General features: G+C 40.9%; 1 long non-coding RNA gene across 1 annotated transcript; it reads left to right on the forward strand.

Annotated features, from left to right (window-relative positions):
- The first annotated feature begins 341 nt into the window (after positions 1-341).
- On the forward strand, positions 342-3,801 carry LOC130454013 (uncharacterized). Its single transcript, XR_008911688.1, has 2 exons — positions 342-432; positions 2,492-3,801. It is a non-coding gene; the product is annotated as an uncharacterized LOC130454013 (long non-coding RNA).
- The last annotated feature ends 15,770 nt before the right edge of the window (positions 3,802-19,571 follow it).

Genomic DNA, 19,571 nt, shown 5'->3' on the forward strand with positions numbered 1-19,571 from the left:
GGCTCTGGCCCCAAGGCAGGGGGGACCTCAGGGCCCTGCAGCCAGCCAGGACAAGGAGCCCTGAGGAGGATTCAGAGGGTCCCCCCCCTGCCACAGCAGCTCCTCCATTCTCCTCCCAGGGTCCCTGCCTGTCCCAGCATCCCCCAGAGCTCAGAGAGGGTCACAGCAATCACAGGAGCATCAAGTCTCAGAATGAGGCCAGGAGAGGTCCTGAGCTCAGACCCATTTGACAGATGGGAAATCCCTGAGGCCCACAGAGAGATGCTCAACATCCCTCTCCCAGCAAGTCTGGGCACAGCTGGGCTCACACCCATCTCCAGACCCTTAAGCTCTCCAGGCCTGTCTGGACTTCCTGCAGAACCCCCAAATCTCCTCTTTCCTCCTCTCCAGGGACCTCCTCTTCAAGCCCTGAGTCTGAAGACAGGCCCTCAGGTGAGTACCTGGAGGATTCCTAACAGAGGCTGGAGGGAGGCACAGAGGCTGGGTGTCCAGTCAGGGTCTGCCTGCCTCAACCAGAGTCTCCTAATTTCCCACCACTCCTATTGTATCTATTATTCTCCCACCTCTAAGCCTTTGCCCAAGCTATGCCCTCTCCCTTTAATACTCTCCCTCCTCACTTCTTCTTATAATTCAAGATGTCTCTTAGACTAAGCTTAGGAGCTGCCTCCTATAGGAAGCCTTTGCTGATCTGCACCCTGTCCCTTCCCCCTGCTAGTGTTAATTGTTAGTGACCCACTGCTCAGGAGAGAATGATTACTTTTTATAGGAAAAAACAGAGCATTGCAGGAGAGCTTATCTTGCCTTCGTATCCTCTGGGCCTGGCCTAGCACAGGGCCTGTTCCAGGGTCAGTGGTTAATAGGAGTCTGGAGAAATGAACCCTGGAATAAGACAAGAACTCCCTGAGGACAGGGCTGGACAGGGGACTCCACAGACAGGAGGAAACCTGCATCTTCATCCCGGGCTTTGCCAGGTCTCTCCAGCCTCCCAGCAGGCTTCCTGGTAGACATCTCAGCCTGCCCCATCCTGACCTCCTACAGGAAGCCTCTCCTGATCCCCAGCTTGTCCCCCTCCCCAGCTGTTAGGGATTCCCTCCTCAGAGAGATGATGTATTTGTGTCCATGTGGAGCCCCAGAGGGCAGGAGGTAGCTTGGTTTTACGTTGTATCTTCTGGGATGGGCACAGGGTGGGGATTAATAAAAGTCTGGAGGACTGAATCATGGAATAAGTCTGGGGGCCCCTGAGGACAGGGCTGGGTCTCCTTCCCTCCCCCTGGGAATGGTACAGGCAGAAAGTGTTGTCATGGTAACCCAGAGAGAGGAGAAAGTCCTACTAGAAAGGGTGGAGGATTAGGAGGGGGACCCTTAGCCTGGGCAATGAAGGCATCTGTGGTGACTTTGGGGTGCTGCTTCTTTCTGGGAGGAAATCAGAGCCAGGCTACAGAGGGGGGAGGAGCAAGTGAGGAGAGGAAGTGCAAGCATGGAGGTTCGGGGAAGGAGGGAGTTGGGAATTATAAAGGATAATTTTAGCTTCATGACCTAAACTCTATTAATTATTGGTCATTGTGGATATCCCAAATGAAAAAAATTTCCAAGTCAGCTGGAAATTTATGGTGATTTAATTAATATAGTGGAAAAAAATTAAGAAGAAGGGAGAAGGAAGGGGTGTATAATTTCTCCCACCTGCCTTGTGCTGGGCAGGAAGATTAGAGGCTGTAGAAGGTAAAGGTTTGGAGAGTAAAAGAGGAAGGAATCAGCCTGAACTCCAAGAGGGCTCAGCCAAGACGCCTGAACCTGAATTAGCTCAAGGGCAATCTGACCGCCAAAATCCAGACACATAACTGCCTCCACTCCAAGATGTCGGAACACTTAGCAGGCTGCCAGCCACAGCCGCCTCTCCAGAAAAAGAGACGGAAGAGAGGAAGTGATGTGCCCTATATAGACGGTTTTATGTCACTTTCCTGTGTCTTATCTGTACCAATGTTAGCTTAGCTTGACTTAGGACAGCCCAGGGGTCTGTCTGCTGTTTCTGCACCTGTCTTTTGAAGGCCATTTTCTCAGATACTTAATGCTTATGTATGGTGCAGACATCCCTGACTTTGTTAAACTAAGCAGGGTGGAGACATGTAGAGTTCCCAAGACTTGATTCTGTTAGACCAAGTATCTCAATTGTTACTAATCGGGAAATAGCTGAAACAGATCTTATAAATTAAGGTCTCAGTAGGGTGGAATAGTTTTAAAATTCACAGAAGAACTGAAGGGAGAGCAGAGGAAGGACTCAGGGCAGGAGGTGGCAGGAGGCTGCCCAGCCCCTCAGCCCCTCCCCTTCACTCATCCACAGAGCCATGCTACCAGCAGGGGAATAACAGGCATCTCCCCAGGTCAGGGCAAAGGTCTGGGAGGAGGATCTGAGTGCTTGTGGGAGATGAAACCTGGGTGAAACAGGGGCTGAGCACCGGGCAGCCATTTCTCAGTGACCATCTCTGATCCGCAGATGCTGCTGCCCTGGATTACACTGTTGGCAACCTGGTCCGCCTCAGCTTGGCTGGGCTGGTCCTCGTCCTCCTGGGGGTCCTGCTGGCTGAGCACTGGAAAAGCTCCAGAGGGCATCCGGTCCAGGGAGTCCTTGGCTGAGCCCTCCGGCCAGAGCAGCCGCCGAGACAGAGGAAAGAAGGAATGATCAAAGCCATTTAAAAACATTTTAAAAGTTTGTGAGGGCTGCCTCTGTGCCGGGTCTCCATTAAGCACCGAGATGGAGTTATTGAAAGTCTTAGAGATGGAGAAAGAAAGATGAGACAGAATTTGCTGCTCTCAGCACAACCTAAACAGAGGAAGGTCTTTTCCTTTGTGGAAGGAAACCCTTGACACAGAAGCCCAGGGCAGGGGAGGGGGGAAGATGGTGTGAAGAATCCACAAAGCCTCCTATTGGAAATAACCCTGAGGCTTCCTCTGCTTGCAGGGCTGAGAGTTGTTCATCTATTTGCAAAGTCACTGATGAGAATCAAGGAATAAACAATACAAGAGATTATCCAAAGTAACAACATCTGTTTCCACACAGATAATACAGGATTCTGGGAAAGGATGTTCAGACCTAATTTTTCTGATTCTAAAAATGAAGCACAAAATGTAAATCTTATTCCTGCACGTTGTGACGTTGTACATATTCCATCCGTCTTCCTTGTACTGTAACCTGCCTCGAAGAACCCTTTCCAAGCTATCACAGGTGTGTGAGAACTGCTTGTATGTGACCTCTGGAAAGCTGGGAGAGAAGCAGCAGCCTGCTTACCCCTATGGTGGCTGGGAAGATGTGCCCCTTTGTAGAAAGAATTAAAATCAGTTTGTTTCTTTATACTTTGGTACTTTTTGCCTTGATCCTTTAGCCCCAAATAAATTAAAGGTTTCAGCCGATATCAATCTTGTGAATTATTGAAATCAGCCTTAACAAGAAATTCCTTTTGCCTCTATATCTTGCTTTCACTGTTCCTCAACAATTGTTGTTTGGGATCAACGTTGACCACTTTTTCATAATTTTCAACATATATTATTTCTGAACTCTGTAGAATTAAATGGTTCCTGGCCTCCAAGAACTTAAAATCATTCCATTTAGAAAGTGTCTATACAGGAAAGAACAAAGACAAATAATTTCATTGTGGGGTGGTGATGGGGAGGGGGACAAGGTAGTAAAAGAAAAGATAGTTGTGCAGTATTATTTCATAATGTACAATGTGCTAAATTGTTACTGTATTGAATATTGGTAATGTCTTATTGTATATTTAATTTATCAATTAAAATTATTTTTTATCTTTATGAGAATATCCTGTTCTTTATGGGGTCAACAGGTGTTCACTTATATCCAGTTTCACATAGCTTGCTCTTGGAATGTATCCCCTTCTAGACACAAGGATCCTGTATTCTTGGGGGGAATAGAATTAGGATTACAACCAGAAATCACCTACCCAAGGAAACTGAGCATAATGCCTCAGTGGGAAATGTGGATATTTAATGAAATAGAGGACTTTCAAGCTTTCTTGATGAAAAGACAAGAGCTGAATAGGAAATCTGACTTTCAAAGGCAAGAATCGAGAAATATAAAAAAAGGTAAAGAAGAAAAAAATCATAAAAGATTCAATAGTTAAACTGTTTACATTGCTAAATGTTAGAGGGTACTTGTAACTCTTAAGGACTTTGTTGAACCTTTCACCTCAATTGGCTCAAAGAAGGAATAACATAAACATTCATTGGGTATACAAATCTAAATTACCATATAGGGAAGATGGGAAGAAGGATGTAAGGGGAAGAGCACTGGAAGAGAGGATAAACTGAGGGAGGAAAAACAAAACAGTGTAGGGACAGGGTGAAAGGTTAAAGAGAAAAGGGTAAAAGGAAATAGAATGGAAGAAAAGACTCTATAATCATGAAACTGGAAAAAAATTACAAAAGGTTTCTTCAGTGATAGGCCTCATTTCTTAAATGTAGAAAGAAAGGAGTCACCCTGATGAGAGTACAAGTCTTTCCCCAAATGATAAATGGTCAAAGGACATAAACAGGCAGTTTTCAAATGAAGAAATCAGAGTTATCTTCAGTCATATGAAAAAATGCTCCAAATTGCTTCTTACTAGAAAAATGCTCATATTAAATGCATTGAGGTATCACTTTATGCTATCAGACTGGCTAACGTGAAGTCACCCAAAAGTAAAATGACAAAATTTGGAGGGGATGTGGGAAAATTAGGACACTAATGCACTGCTGGTAGAGTTGTGAACAGATCCAACAACTTGTAGAGCCCTTCTGAATTATCTCCAAGGGCCATCGAACTGTCCATACCCTTTGACTTAGAAATACCGCTACTAGTTCTGCATGAAAAAGATATCAAAGAAAAAGGAAAAGGGCTTAAACTTTCCCAGCATCTTTTTGTGGTGGAAAAGTCTTAGAAATTGATGGAGATGCCCATCCGGAGGAGAATGGCTAAAGAACGTGTAGCATATGATTTTGATAGAACACTATTAGACGTAAAGAAATGATGAGAGGATACTTGAAGAGAAATCTGTAGGAATTTACATGAAGGGATGCAAAGTGAGATGAGTAGAACCAAGGATCTGAATTCAGCTCTCCTTCACACCAAGGTTAGTGCTCTAGTCACTCCAGCAAAATTGTCCAAAATTGCAGAAGATTTGGAAAGAGGGAATGCAAGGAAGTGAAGTCAAAGTGAAAGTCCCAGGAAAGGACACATGGGCTGACTCAGGGCACTGAAGAGGAAGGACTGAGGAGGAGGATGAAGTGGAATGAGTTAGCTCCTCCCACTGCTTTCTCTTCCTGGGGGCTCCTCCTTTCACCCACAACCTCAGGTTGCCAAACGAGGGAATAACAAGAATCTCTCAGCCTAGCAGACAGAGTTTAGAGTGGGTAGGCATAGAGGAGCCTGGGAAAGGGGGTAGAGGGGTATCTCTGCTTACCTGCTTATTTTTATAGGGCCCTGAGATAAGAGAAATGTTATCCCAAATTCAGTGATGATCTTTCCTGCCCCTGCCCCTTCCAGATATTGCTTTCCAGGAATACATTGCCACAGTCAAGGTCCAGCCTCTCTTCTTGCTCTAGGGGTTCCCCACAGGTGGTGAAGGATTACTGAAGAAAATAACAAATGGAAGACAGCTGTATATTTTATGGCAATTGGAAGGCTTTGCATCTCATAGTTGCTCTGCCATCTCCAGGATTGGTGTTTACTTTTATATCCATTTTCATGGCACACAGATACATTACCTAACACACGTCTAAATTGAGTTCATTGGAAAAGTGATACATTAACTTTTAACAAATCACTTGAAGAGCATTCTATATTCTTGTATTGTGATTACAGATACTTGACAGCAAAAAGGTTCCATGCAAGATAAATGATTTCATCACAGGTTGCTTAATTTTCTCATCATTTGTACCCCTAAAAAGCCTCCAAAAAAGGAGCACCCCTTTATTTATACTCTTCAGCGGAATATTTTACGTCTACCAGAATGATATATAGATTTCTTGATTATGTTCTTAACCCAGGATGAGTTTTACTTTGTTTAAAAATATGTTTATTACCAAGGTTGAAAGATTGCTAAGTTTGTAAAAATAAAAAAATAAAAAAAAAGTTGTGACAAATATCTATCAATTCATAGGTTTTTTTAAAAATGCCATACAGCAACTTACGTGAAATATGAAATACGTGTTTGTTTGCTATTGTAATTAATTGGGCCATTGAGAATTTTGGGGATATTGAAACTACATATTTGTACTACAGGTCAGTTCATTTGTCATACTCACAGTAGAGCATGGCCACATGAAGAGGAAATGGATCTCATTTTTGGTGAGAAAGCTTTGTATGCTATATTTTCTTATCTGACACAGAGTGTCAATGATTACAAGCTACATTTTTGAATTTTTTAAACCTCTTTTATTATTATATTTTTCTTGCATGTGCAATATACTTTTTCAGTTTTTTTATTTTTTCCTCTCTTTTTTATATTTCAAGTACATGTCACCAGCATTTAGATTTTCTTTAACTTTTTGACTTTTCAGTATTATAAGTTTAAGATACATTTGCCAATGCATACCCCAAGAAGCTTGGGACTATAAAATAATGCCACTAAGTATTTAAATAAATTATAGGACTTTGCTTAATGATTCTGTCTGATTCCAGGACAAGAGATACACACAAGAGCCATTTCACAGGGCCAAAGAAAGGCCAATCTAGGATGGATTGATGCACTTCCAGGCCAATAGAAAGGTCTTGAACCTAGTGTGAAGACTCGAGGTTACTGTGTTAATCATTGTTAGACATAGGCTTTCCTTGTGTCCACACTCACTCTGAAGATACTCACAGACGAGTATCCCCAAACTTGGCTCCTAGAATCTGGCCCCATTTTCTGCCTCTCATAGTGTGGTACCTTTCTGTAGTCCTGGCTATTGACTGGGTAAATGCATCATTGCTAGATCATTTTAATTGGGCCTTGATTCAAGGACCTGTTATAGATTTATTTTTCTTTACTTGGAATTTTTACACTTTGATAAGTGTAAATAAGACTTTGATAGTCTATATTTTCATCCAGGAATTTTTTCTTTTCTTTTGGATTTTTCTGATGATATTTTTAGTTTCTCTTGCCAATTGATTCATATACCTCATACCTCAGTCATGCATCCCTAAGTGATTCTGTATATGTCAATCACCCTCTTAAGGGGGGGAATGCAAAATATATTATTATTTAAATTGCAACGTTTTATTGCTTTTGAGAAGAAGTTTAGGTAAAGAAGATGCTACGTCTCTGAATCCAGAACTGAACTGTTGGAGAAGCCACCATGAAGAAGCCTCCAGACCACAAGTGCACAAAAATGAACTTTGGGTGTGGTTGATTCAACATTTATTTGTATGTATACTTTCATGCCAAAGGGGACTGCCCCCTGACTGGCTTTTTGTCAACGCGTTTAGCAATTATTGGTTTTTTTTTTTCTCTTATCCTCAAATTGTTGTAATCTGTAAATTGATTGTTTTCAAGATCTTTTGGGGAAAAAAATTATTTTTTTTTCAAACGATCAAATGGGGATAATGTAAAAATGGACTGGAATCCAGGACTTCAGTCCCCACTAGCCTTTGCTCCACTTCCCCAGAATGCTTTGTAATCTCATCTGGGCCGAGATCGAGAAGATATTTAACCTGATTGCAAAAGCTTTTGGCTTGCTCTCTTTTTGGACCTCCATTTTGGGAGCAGAGGCATCTCTTCCATGATGTGAGATTATCTTGTCTAGGCCTCTGGCCTAGCCACGTGTTTTTTCTTATCCTATATTTTCTTTAATCCTTAACTTTGAATAAACCTCTAAAAATATAATACTCCTTGCAGAGAGAAACTAATTTCTACCTGCCTCAGATGCCTCAGTCTCCCCTAAATTTTAATCTTTATAGTTGAGAGGTACTGGGAACACAATTCAGATTGAATATTAGACTGATCATTTTTCAGGGTTTACTAGGGAGTTTCTCAAGGGGAAGAATCAAGCCACCTGCACATATTGTATGGGTCTTTATGGTTGATTTGTATGTTGCCTCCATGAGAATAGGTTTCTATGAGTGAGAAAGTTCTAGGTTTGGCTTGTAGCTACAGTTTTACTGGGAATCATGTACCTAAGTAAAAGTGTTAAATTTAAATTAGTTTTGAGCTTTAAATAGTTGTAGATAAGAGAGTGGGATCCATAAACTGTGATAATTAAAATGTTTGGGAGCAAGGGAAATATATAACAATTATGACCACTGAAATATGTTTTCTACTGTGTCTTGAGTTTATATAAATATAAGATGGTCACCAGGGAATATATTCCCAATTTATGAATATGCCCAAGCCAACTGGGTTTTATAGAGAAATTTAATTTATAATACACTGATTAATCAATAGAAAAAGAGAGAAAGTAAGAAAGGAATAAGAATGAAGGGCCTCAAGCCAATAAGGCCTAGACCTCAGTCCTAAGAGATAAATCAGTCAGTTGGTTTTATCACTCACCCAAGATCTCTCTAGGTAAGGCTTCTCATGCCAACCTCAGGCTCCACCTTCAAGAGAGCCTCCTTTCAAGAAATGTTTCTAGAGAATCCTCCTCCTGACTCCTCCTGAGTTCTCCTTCCACAGCCTCCTTCAAGACCTCTCCAGGAGCTCTCCCTCCAGGACCTCTCTCCTCTCAGACATCCTTCAGAACAAAATAAACCCCCTTCAGTCCTCAGACCCTGCTATCTGTAAGCAAACAATCTAAGTTCCCTCCCCTCAGTTCTCACATCTACCAATCACTGTCGATGTCTCCCCTGTGCCAATGGTGGCTCTAGTTTAACCCAGGACTGCCCAGAGGTCTGTTTCCTTTGCACATGTCTGTTGAAGGTCATATTCTCAATTAATTAAATCTTGATCTTTGCTGCAGCCCTTCCTAAATCCTGTTACTCTGAGTAGGGTGGAGACTGTAGTTTCCAAGACCTGGTTCTGTCATTCCAAGTATCTCTATTGTATCAATTCTAAAATCAATCATGACTCAAAGAACTTCCTGTTTTGTGCTTAAGCATAGGTCAAAGCCCTTTCCATTGTTTAGGAAAAGGTTTCTGTCCTAAAGTAGTCTTAAGTAGGGAGGAGAAGGATCCTTCAATGCCAAGGAGTTTCATATTCCAAGAGTTCTTACTATCAGTAGGAAACTTTTTCAAGTATGAAATTTCCCAATGGGGAAATTTCCAACATTCATAAGTCTAAGAAATTTTAAGGTTTACAAAGTTAACCTGCCGCAATCAGGGTCCAGCCCCACTCACAACTCCAGGGTTCCCTACTGGTGGCGAATGATCAGTCAAATTAAGTAACATAACATCAATAACAAAAGGAAGACAGCTTAATCATAACAGCCATGGGATTTCTTTGCATCTCAGCAGCTCCCCATTCCTGGGTTTGGAATTTATTTTATATCCATATTCTTGGCTTGCAAGTATACAAAATCAAAGAGAGATAATTGGAAAAGTAATTCATTAATTTTTAACAAATCTCTTGATTAACATTCTATGTTCTTACATTGTGATTACAGACAGAATAAAGGTTGCACACAAGATAAATGATTTTTGTAACAGGTGGCTAAATTTCCTCATTACCCTGTGAGAAGTTTTGAGCTTGTAAACAATCAAGGAAAATTACATATTGGTTTTAATAAAATGGAATAATTAATCAGCAGTTCCTAGAAGACAATTCAACAATCACATCATGGAGGCTGAGGGGTCTGGGAACACAATTCGAATTTAGAATGGTGGCTTCTAGGGACTTACTGATTTGTGTGATCGAGTCACTGAGGCATACTGAAGCTTAGTGTACCTGCACTGTACCTGTACCTATTGTATGGACCTCTATGATTGATGTGTGTGCTGAATTCATGAGAAAGTTTTTGGTTTGGGCTGTAGCTGCGGTTTCTCTGGGAATTATGCACCTAAATAAAAGTTAACCCATGATAGTCTTTTTTAGATTGGGTTTGAGGGTCTGATCTTTTGGTGAGGTATTGGGGAATTAGGGTACAGGTGTTCTGCTCTTGAGTTATTTCTTTTGAGACTAGGGGGAATAATAATCATGTCAATTCAAAGGTAAGGGGCATTGATGAAAGAAGTCATGCAAGAGGAATAGAGTGGGAAGTCACATCTTGCCAAGGACAACTCTGTGGTCTCCCCAACTACCATGTGTGATTCTGTCAAGGCGTCAGGGTCTGATGGCCCCCAGCATTAACCCATGGTAGTCTTTTAGGATTGGGTTTCAGGGTCTGATCTTTTGGTGATGTTTTGGAGAAACAGTGTGCAGGTATTTTGCTCTTGTATTATTCCTTCTGAGACTAGAGGGAATAGTAAATGTGTCAATGACATAGATAAGAGACATTAATGAGAGGGGTTGTGCAAGAGGGACTGAGTGGGCAATCACATCTTTCCAAGGGCAACTGTGTGGCCTCCTTAGCTACCACGAGTGACTCTGTCAAGGTGTTGTGGTCTGATGGCTCCCAGCAGATCCCAACTTTTTTAAATTTTTGAACTGAAGAAACTTCAATTTAATTTGGATTTATTGAATAGTACACCCTAGGAATCAGATGAGGATTGGAAAGGAAAAAAGAATAAGAAAAAATAAGACAAGACCAAATGCACAAGCAATAAAGTTTGGGGTCAAATAACTGTTGGAGATAAAGGAGTAGATGCTCTCATAAAAGGAATTAGCAATGGATGAGGCTTTATAAAGGGATTTACCAGTGTGATTTATATCCATGATTTGTCTGTGTAGTGTGAACTCCTTGTAGGGAAGGTTGCTATGTGATATTAAAATCACTTTTAAGGATTGATATAATATTAATTTATGGCCGCCAAGGAATTTACTTGTGAAATTCCTAAAATGAAACACTCAAGTCAGAATGGAGTTTGTGGTGGTTTAATCACAATGGGAGTAAGAAAGAAGGAGAGGGAGAGAAGGAAAGAGGGGAAAAGGGAAAAGGTTAACTCAACGTCTGGTAGAACCAGAGGGAGTTTAAGCCTGGAAAGCCAAGGTAGAGAAGAGAATCAGTCCTTGACTCACGTGACCGATCTACAGGAAAGCTGTCTGCAGGCCTCCTTCCTGCTCCAGCTCCTAGCATGAACTGGTGCCTAGCCTTGTCCACAGGAAGTGAGTGAACTCCAGAGCTGCTCTCTACCTCACTTCCTGTGCCTCACAAGTGCCAATGGTGGCTCCAGCTTGGCTTGGGACAGCCCAGGTGGGCAGTTAGTTATTTCTGATTTGTCATTGACTAGCACATGCCTGGGTAGTGTGGGTGTGCACCATTTTGGGTGCTAGACCAAGCAAGATGGAGATTAAAAAATCACAGCTAGTGATGCATTGAGTGCAGTGAAACCCAAAATAAGGGATGCAATGAAGGGTTAGGATGGTTTAAACTGTTAGAAATTAATTGTAGGGCACAAATGCTTGGACCATCACCCAGTCAATAGTCATCTTAACAGAAAGCATGATAAAGGGTGGTTATTTAGCAACAAATACAATGATAGTAGGAATGGAGCGATTAAGACAATTTGTTAAAATACATAGCAAGAAATTCTATATGGTACGGAGGGGAACACGTTGTACAATCAAGTCACAGGCTTGAATGGGTTTGGAATTTTTCTTGACAATATCACCCGGGTAATAGAGTGTGTGTGTGTGTGTGTGTGTGTGTGTGTGTGTGTGTGTGTGTGTGTGTGTGCAGGGGGAGGGGCGAGAGAGAAGCAATGAATTTCCACAGAGAAACATGAGTGATGGGAAATAAAGGGCTTTTAATGGCAGAAATACCAGGGGGTACAGATAAAAGGGCTAGTATGGCAAGAAATAAGGCATTAATACAATCAGGAGGTGTAAATTGTTGCTTGTTCATTCGTTGTTTTGCTTGGGTTGCAAGTGTCCCAATTTGTTCCCAAGTTGGTAGAGCATCTTGTTGTTTTAGCACAGTCTCTGTATCTGCATTCTCCCAGGCTTGTTGTTGGGATGGGAGTCATGGCAGGCATGGGTGAAGCTTTCTGGAATCCAAATGTGTATTGGAGTACCTGGGGGGGAGGGAGGAACACAAACAGGTCCTTGCCACCAAAAGAGGGCTGGGGCTGCCAATGATTAATAATGATATTTTTCTATTTGACCTTTTGTCTGAGGAGTTTATGGGTTTCCCCTTTTTATAAAAATTAATTTGAAATTAGCAAGAGCTTTGAATGTATGGGTTGGTCCTTTGTGTGTTTTGAAGGTCTGGGAGTTGCAGAGAGCATACTGCTTCAGGGGGATGGATAGATGTAGAAATTAGATTAGAAAAGGTATCTAAGGATTCATACATAGGCAGGATTTAACAGCTATTCCAAATAGGAATTCGTAATATTGATGAAACTTGAGCTGAACTTTCTTTTCTTCTTAATGGTTCTTGCTTGTCTACACTCTCTGATCTATGTGTCCATGTTGCTTTGGATGTCTTTTATTTAGACACATTTTGGTGGAACTACCATATTGTAAATAATTTCCTCTACTTCAGGATACAAAATTCCTGAGGTCTTAACCTTTAATTAAAGTTTTTATTATATTTCCCTTATAAATTAGTAAATTATATTTGTGACACTTCATTGTAGGCCAATCAGAATCTCATGCAAGGGAAACATTTTGTTTAAAAATATACCTGTATAGACTAAGCAGCAAAATCAATGAAAGCAAAGTATAATGGATGTTGTTTATTTTTCTTAGAGAACAAAAATTCCACCCATCATCAATAATATTCCAATTCCAAAATGATCATAATTTGGAAACAGGTTGCTTGCCTGTTCACATAGCCTAGCAATGGCTGAAATGTTTACGTCAAATAGGTGTACGGTCCTCACTAACGTGGATACAAAGAACCTTTATTCACGTACTTGCCACTATGCTGATGAACAAGCTTCCTATCCTATCTCAAAGTCTATTTAAAATTAATGTGACAGGACATTTTAGTGCTCTCTTTGCTGTAGTAGGAAAAGGGAGGGGTAACAGGTAGCTCGCTGTAACCGGAGAAAAAGGTTGTGTGTGAGTGTGATGAAACGGGTTGACTCAAAAACTAAAATACAATCTTTAGTACTATTAACGTCATAGGGTTATTGTTTCAAAATTATACGTGGATTCCCGACCATCGATGTCGATAATGGAATCCCTTTTCCAATAACCAGTGAAATTCTTTGTAATCAAGATCGCATTGTGTTTGCCTGTGACTACTGAACTCGAGCTGTGGGCAGAAAGAAGGGGGGTAGCAAGGGCATAGGAATCCTCAAGTTTGTGTCCAGCAACTCTAAACAATTCCTCTGAGGGTTAATGTACTTCACTTTCAAAGTGTGATCGGAAATTGATGTCAGGAATGTATTATGGTTCAAATATAAGCACTTAGAATTCTTTAGAATTCTGGATTCATAGAAGGAAAAAGCCTAAGCTGTTTCAGCGGGATTATGGTCCTTACGTAGATAAAGGTGAATGAGAACAGTTACAAAATCCCTGACATCTCAGCCTCCCCAGAGGGCTGTGTGTGAGGTGTGTGAGGTGTGTTTGAGGTTTTAAAATTAAGGAGAATAAGAAGCATTTTAATCTTGAGAATTTTGGAGTTTTAGTCCATTTTAATATTGAAACTTACATTTGACTTTAAAAATAGTTCTGAAGCTGAAATTGCCATGCAGTCATTTTAATGTGGTTTTCGGTTTGGGGGTGATGGAATATTTAGTTCGAATTTTACTTGGTTCTAGACAATATTTTGATTTTTGGACCACAAACAGGAGGAAGGGCCACTTCCAGATTTACAAAGCTCTGAATAGCCTGTGATGTGGACTTTGTTTTTGCCTTTATGCTTCTCTAGTTTGTAAGGTTGGTTTTTTAAAGATTATTTTGGTAGTATTGAAGTAGCCCCAAAAAGACCAAGATGGAAAAATTACCCCTGTCGGCATTTTTAGGGGACAGACCTGGTTTCCCTTCTGGCCGGGAGATCAAGCTGTTTCTGCAGATAACAATCTGGCATGAGACAAGGAGCAATTTCAGGAATATCAAAGGGTCAGGGAACTAACATTTGACTAAGTAAGATAAACACTCCTTAGATCACAACCCCAGGATGGGCTTCTTGTCTCCAACCTCAAATTCCTGCATTAAAGTCTGTTTATTGTCAGATAAGAACCTTTTTGTGAAGAGAAATAACTTGTATCTTGGAAACCTACATAAACTGTTCCTTAATGGCAAACTGGCGCAGTTTTCTGTTAGGGAATTCTTCCCCAGCTGGTAGATTCTTTATTTCTCTCTTTGATTAATGAATTATGGTTCCAATCATTGAAATTCTGGGTGTTTGAACTCATTTGTGAAGTGTCCCACTTCAGTATGTAAATTACCTCATTTATAATTTGGGAGGAAAAGACATTACTAGAATATAATGAGATGGGATTACAGATTTCAGGTTAGCAGCGTGAATAATCCTGGTAGTGAGTAAGCGTATAGGGAGCTGATAAAGTCCTCTTAAAGAATGTATTCATGGATTTCTCTTAAGTTTTCTCTTGCAGCAGCAAAGAAGCTGTCTGGTATGAAGGAGGAGCCTGCCAGAGGACAGAAGTCTATAGGAGAGGAGGCTGAAGTCATCATCAGGACCCACCAGATGTGAAAGTCTTAAGACTTTGGGGAAATGGGGTCGTGTTTTGATTGTTAGTTAGCTTTTGCCAAAGGCAGACTGCCTGCCTTTCTGGCTCAAATATCAATGCACATATATAGGGTTAGAAATCCGCACATATTTAGGGATCCATATTTTACGGAATTCCCCCAAATGCCAATTCCCCAAACCTGTACCCCAACACCCATATAGCATTACTCATTTGTCCATTTGTTTGGCCAGTGACCTTCAGTCTTGACCAAAAGGGGGGGGGTGTCAACATGGAATCTAGGAATCCCAAACTTGTGGCCTAGTGAGATCTGATGAACCCCAAGTTTCATGATTAGCTTGTAGATTGGAGACCCCAAAGCTTGTTCTTGTTCCAGGTTCCCTGGGAATACCCTGAAGGGAAGTCCAGGCTGGCAGTTTCAGACTGAGTGGGAGACCCTCAGAGAAAGGACAATCCTGGTTGGGTGAGATAAGCATATGCTAAGGACCCTCTTTGTTTCAGGGAGTCTCCCCCATTGTATCAACCTTTCCCAAGAAGACCCACAGCTGGAACCATCCATTAGTTGTAAAAATAGACTCAAAACCAGGACTTCAATGCCCACAATTCCTTGCTCCACTTCCCCAAAATGCTTTGTAATCTCACTGAATTCTCACGTGGGCCGAGATCGAGAAGGTATTGAACCCAATTGCAAAGGTTTTTGTCTCTTTTTTGGACTTCCGTTTTGGAGCAGATGCTTCTCTTTCATGATGTGAGGTTATCTTGTCTAGGCCTCAGGCCTAGGCACGTGATTTCCTTATTCTGTATTTTCTTTAATCCTTAACCTTTAATAAACATCTAAAAATATAATACTCCTTGCAGAGAGAAACTACTTTTTCCCTGCCTTAGTATCCCCAAAATTTTAATCTTTACATTGTATCCAGTGTAATCAGTCCCTTCTCTTACACCCAGCCTCTAGCTAGGATTCTTTTCCCAAGCTTGATTGTATCCCGTCAGTGTAGTTTGAATACTCCCATTTTCTTTGTAGCTGTAGTGATGTCCATCATCTTTCCATGCCCCTGGACTCCCCAAATGGTCCGGAGGTTCCCCAAATTCTTTTGTTCCTCAGAGTCCATCCTGAGTCGGTGGCACTCCCAGGAGTCAGTGACCAGGACGTCCAGACTCTGTGCAGTCTCGGGGAGCAGCTCTATTGCTGTGGCCTATTAGCGCTGAGGTCTTTTAGAGCTGAACCCCTTTAGATCTTGATTAAAGAGTCATTTTGACTATTTAGTAGTTCTGTGTTTTTTCTAGTTGACACTGTAAGGGTCCGGGTTTGCGCCACCACCACGGAAGACCAATAGACAATGCAATTAGCAAGAGGGTCGTTTATTGAACTGATGTGCACCAGGAGCACACCAGGGGAGCTCTGCCATAGAGTTCTGCTGGTCTTTGTGGATGCTGGGATTAATCTACCCTGCCGCATGCATGGCCCCCAGTCCCTATCTGGTACATACCATTGTTGGAATGTTCGCCAGCATTTATGGTCCCTAAGTTCTTCTCTGGTACCTGCTGCTGCTGGGACCTTTGACATATTAACTTCCATGGCCCAGCAGTTTCCTGCTCAGACCTCCCTCAACACCTGCTACCCCTAGGTGGGATGAGGGTTTAGAGGGTAGCATGGGAAATCCCTAGTGCCTCAGGCTCCCCCCTCCAACCCCACATACCCAGGAAGCATGCCCTGGATTAGTTTACTGTCAATTTTAAGGGCTGCACACTGCTCCCTGATGTGCCGTGCTGTTCTGAACAAAGTGGGAGCTAGGAGCTCCCTTCAGCTTCCCTGCGGGTTCGGCATGCTGAGGAATGTGCAGGTAGTCAGGGGGCTGGGAAGGATTAGGAGTTCCTGCTGGGTCCCAGAGCCATTTGTATTTCCTGTGGAAACCTCAAGACTGGGGCTCCTTTCTCCACCACCCCGCCCTTATCCAAGCTAAAGAAATTGGGGGTGGTGTAAAGATTGAAATTTAGGGGAAACTGAGGCAGGTAGAAATAAGTTTCTATCTGCAAGGTGTATTATATTTTTGGAGGTTTCTTAAAGGTTGAGGATTAAAGAAAATACAGAATAAGGAAAACACGTGTCTAGGCCAGAGGCCTAGACAAGATAACCTCATATCATGAAAGAGAAGCATCTGCTCCAAAACAGAAGTCCAAAAAGACCCCTCAGTAGGTGGAGAACTGCTTTAAATAATCATTTGTGTTCTCACTCAGGCGAGAATTCAGTGGGATTACAAAGCATTCTGGGGAAGTGGAGCAAAGGATTCTGGGGATTGGAGTCCTGCATTCGAGTCTATTTTTACATTTCCCCATTTGATAGTAATTGGGGAGAGAAGTTTCCCCAAAAAGGATCATGAAAATATAATCAACTTAAATATTATAGTAATTTGAGGATAAGAGAAAAAAAAAACAATACTTGCTGGACACATTGACAACAGGCCAGTTAGGGGGCAGTCCCCTTTGGCATGAAAGTATACATACAAATAAATGTTCAGTCAACTACACCCAAAGTTCATTTTTGTGCAGCTTGTGGTCCTGAGGCTTCTTCATGGTGGCTTCTCCAGTAGTTCAGTTTCTGGATTCAGGGAAATAGCATCTTTCTTTACCTAAAATTCTTCTAAAAGGAATTTAAACTTTGCAATTTAAATAATGATATTTTTTTACATTCCCCCATTAACAGGGTGATTGACAAATACAGGATCACGTAGGGATGCATGCCTGAGGTTTGAGGTATAGGAATCAATTGGTGAGACAAATTAAAAAGATATCAGAAAAATCCCAAAGAAAAGAAAAATTTCTAGATGAAAATATAGACTATCAAAGTCTTATGTGTAAAAATTCCAAGTAAAAAGAAACATAAATCTATAACAGGTCCTTGAATCAGGGCCCAATTAAAATGATCAAAGCAATGATGCATTTACCCAGTCAGTAGTCAGGACTACAGAAAGGTACCACACTCTGAGAGGCAGAAAAGGGGACCAGATTATAGGAGCCCAGGTTTCGGGGATACTCGTCTGTGAGTATCTTCAGAGTGAGTGTGGACACGAGGAAAGCCTATGTCATAACAACATGTTAAACACAGTAACCTCGAGTCTTCACACTAGGTTCAAGACCTTTGTATTGGCCTGGAAGTGCATCAATCCATCCTGGATTGGCTTTTCTTTGGCCCTGAGCAATGGCTGTTGTGTGTATGTCTTGTCCAGCAATCAGACAGAATTATTAAGCAAAGTCCCATAATTTTTTTAAATAATTAGTGGCATCATTTTTATAGTCACAAGCTTTTTGGGTATGCATTAGGAAATGTATCTTAAACTTATAGTACTGAAAAGTCAGAAAGTTAAAGAAAATCTTAATGCTGGTGACATGTGCTTCAAATATAAAAAAAGGAGAGAAAAAACAAATACTATATTGCATATGCAAGAAAAAATATAATAATAAAAGTTTTTTAAAAATTCAAAAATATAACTTATAATTATTGACCCTCTGTGTCAGCTAAGAAAATATAAAATGCAAGGCTTTCTCACCAAAAATGAGATCCATTTCCTCTTTATGTCTGGCCAGCCTCTACTGTGAGTATGACAAATGAATTGACCAGTAGTACAAATATGTAGATATCAATATCCCCAAAATTCTCAATAGCCCAATTAATTACAATAGCAAACAAACACACTATCATATTTCACATAAGTTGTTGTATGGCATTTTTTAAAAACCTCTGAATGGATGGATATTTTTCACAATTTTTTTTACAAACATAGCAATCTTTCAACCTTGGTAATTTAAACATATTTTTAAACAAAGTAAAACTCATGTTGGATTAGCAATATAATCAAGAAATCTATATATCATTCTGGAGGAAGTTAAGTAGTGAGCTGAAGAGTATAAATGAGAGATGCTCCTTTTATGGAGGCTTTTTTAGGGGTACAAATGCCCTGAGATTAACGGCCCCAACTTCCATTCACATATTTAGAAATGCGCGAAGGTTGGGGGTTATAATTGTATTTCACTTCAGCTAGAATTGGCCTTACACCTCGTGGTAGGGGCAGGCAAAAATGACCAGAGATTCTTAAAAAAAGTTACAAAAACCATATTTAAAAAACCCTTAAAATCATTTGAGATATTTAGGATATTAAATTTTGCAAAGGTTGTTATAGCAATTGCAACTAGTTCTGAAGTCCATCTATCCTCTATGTGACAATTTACAAAGGCAAAAATAGAAAAAAGCTGTTTTTCATATATGGGCTTAATTATTACAATGATATTTTTTTCAATATATGATTATAGGGCAAAAGCAACAGAATTTAACAGTAGTTAAGTCAGTACATTGAAATGAACAGTATAACAGAATAATATTGAATCCAGTAACATATGAATTTAAAATAAAAAAGTTAAACCTTGAACAAAAAATGTAATAGAAATACAGAGTTTTTTTTTTTTTTTATAAACTATTGGAGTCTGAAATGCCTTAAAATATATAACCTCCAGTCTTTAACGTTCCTTGGGGTTTTTTTAAATTTTTAATTATCCATTTAAATGTCTATTATCCAAAGGCAGAGTGGTAAGGGCTAGGCAATGGGGGTTAAGGGACCCATCCAGGGCCCCACAGCTGGGAAGTATCTGAGGCCAGATTTTAATCCAGGACAGCATGTCTTTAGGTCTGGCTCTCAGTTCGTTGAGCCACCCCTTTGCCTCCCCACAGTTAGCTGAGTCTTCTCCCTGACATGCAGGTGAAGTCAATAAAAGGATCAATGCAATTAAAAGACATCCTTGTAAAATAGCCATTGCTTTTAAGTTCCTGCTTGAATAAATCTTCTCCTGTCCCTTTTTTTCCTCTCTCCCCTCCTCTGAGACCTCCTCCTGCCCCAGTCCAGGTGGAGCCCAGGCTGCCCAC

This window comes from Monodelphis domestica, chromosome 4, assembly GCF_027887165.1.
Source record: "Monodelphis domestica isolate mMonDom1 chromosome 4, mMonDom1.pri, whole genome shotgun sequence".
NCBI classification, from domain to species: Eukaryota; Metazoa; Chordata; class Mammalia; order Didelphimorphia; family Didelphidae; genus Monodelphis; species Monodelphis domestica.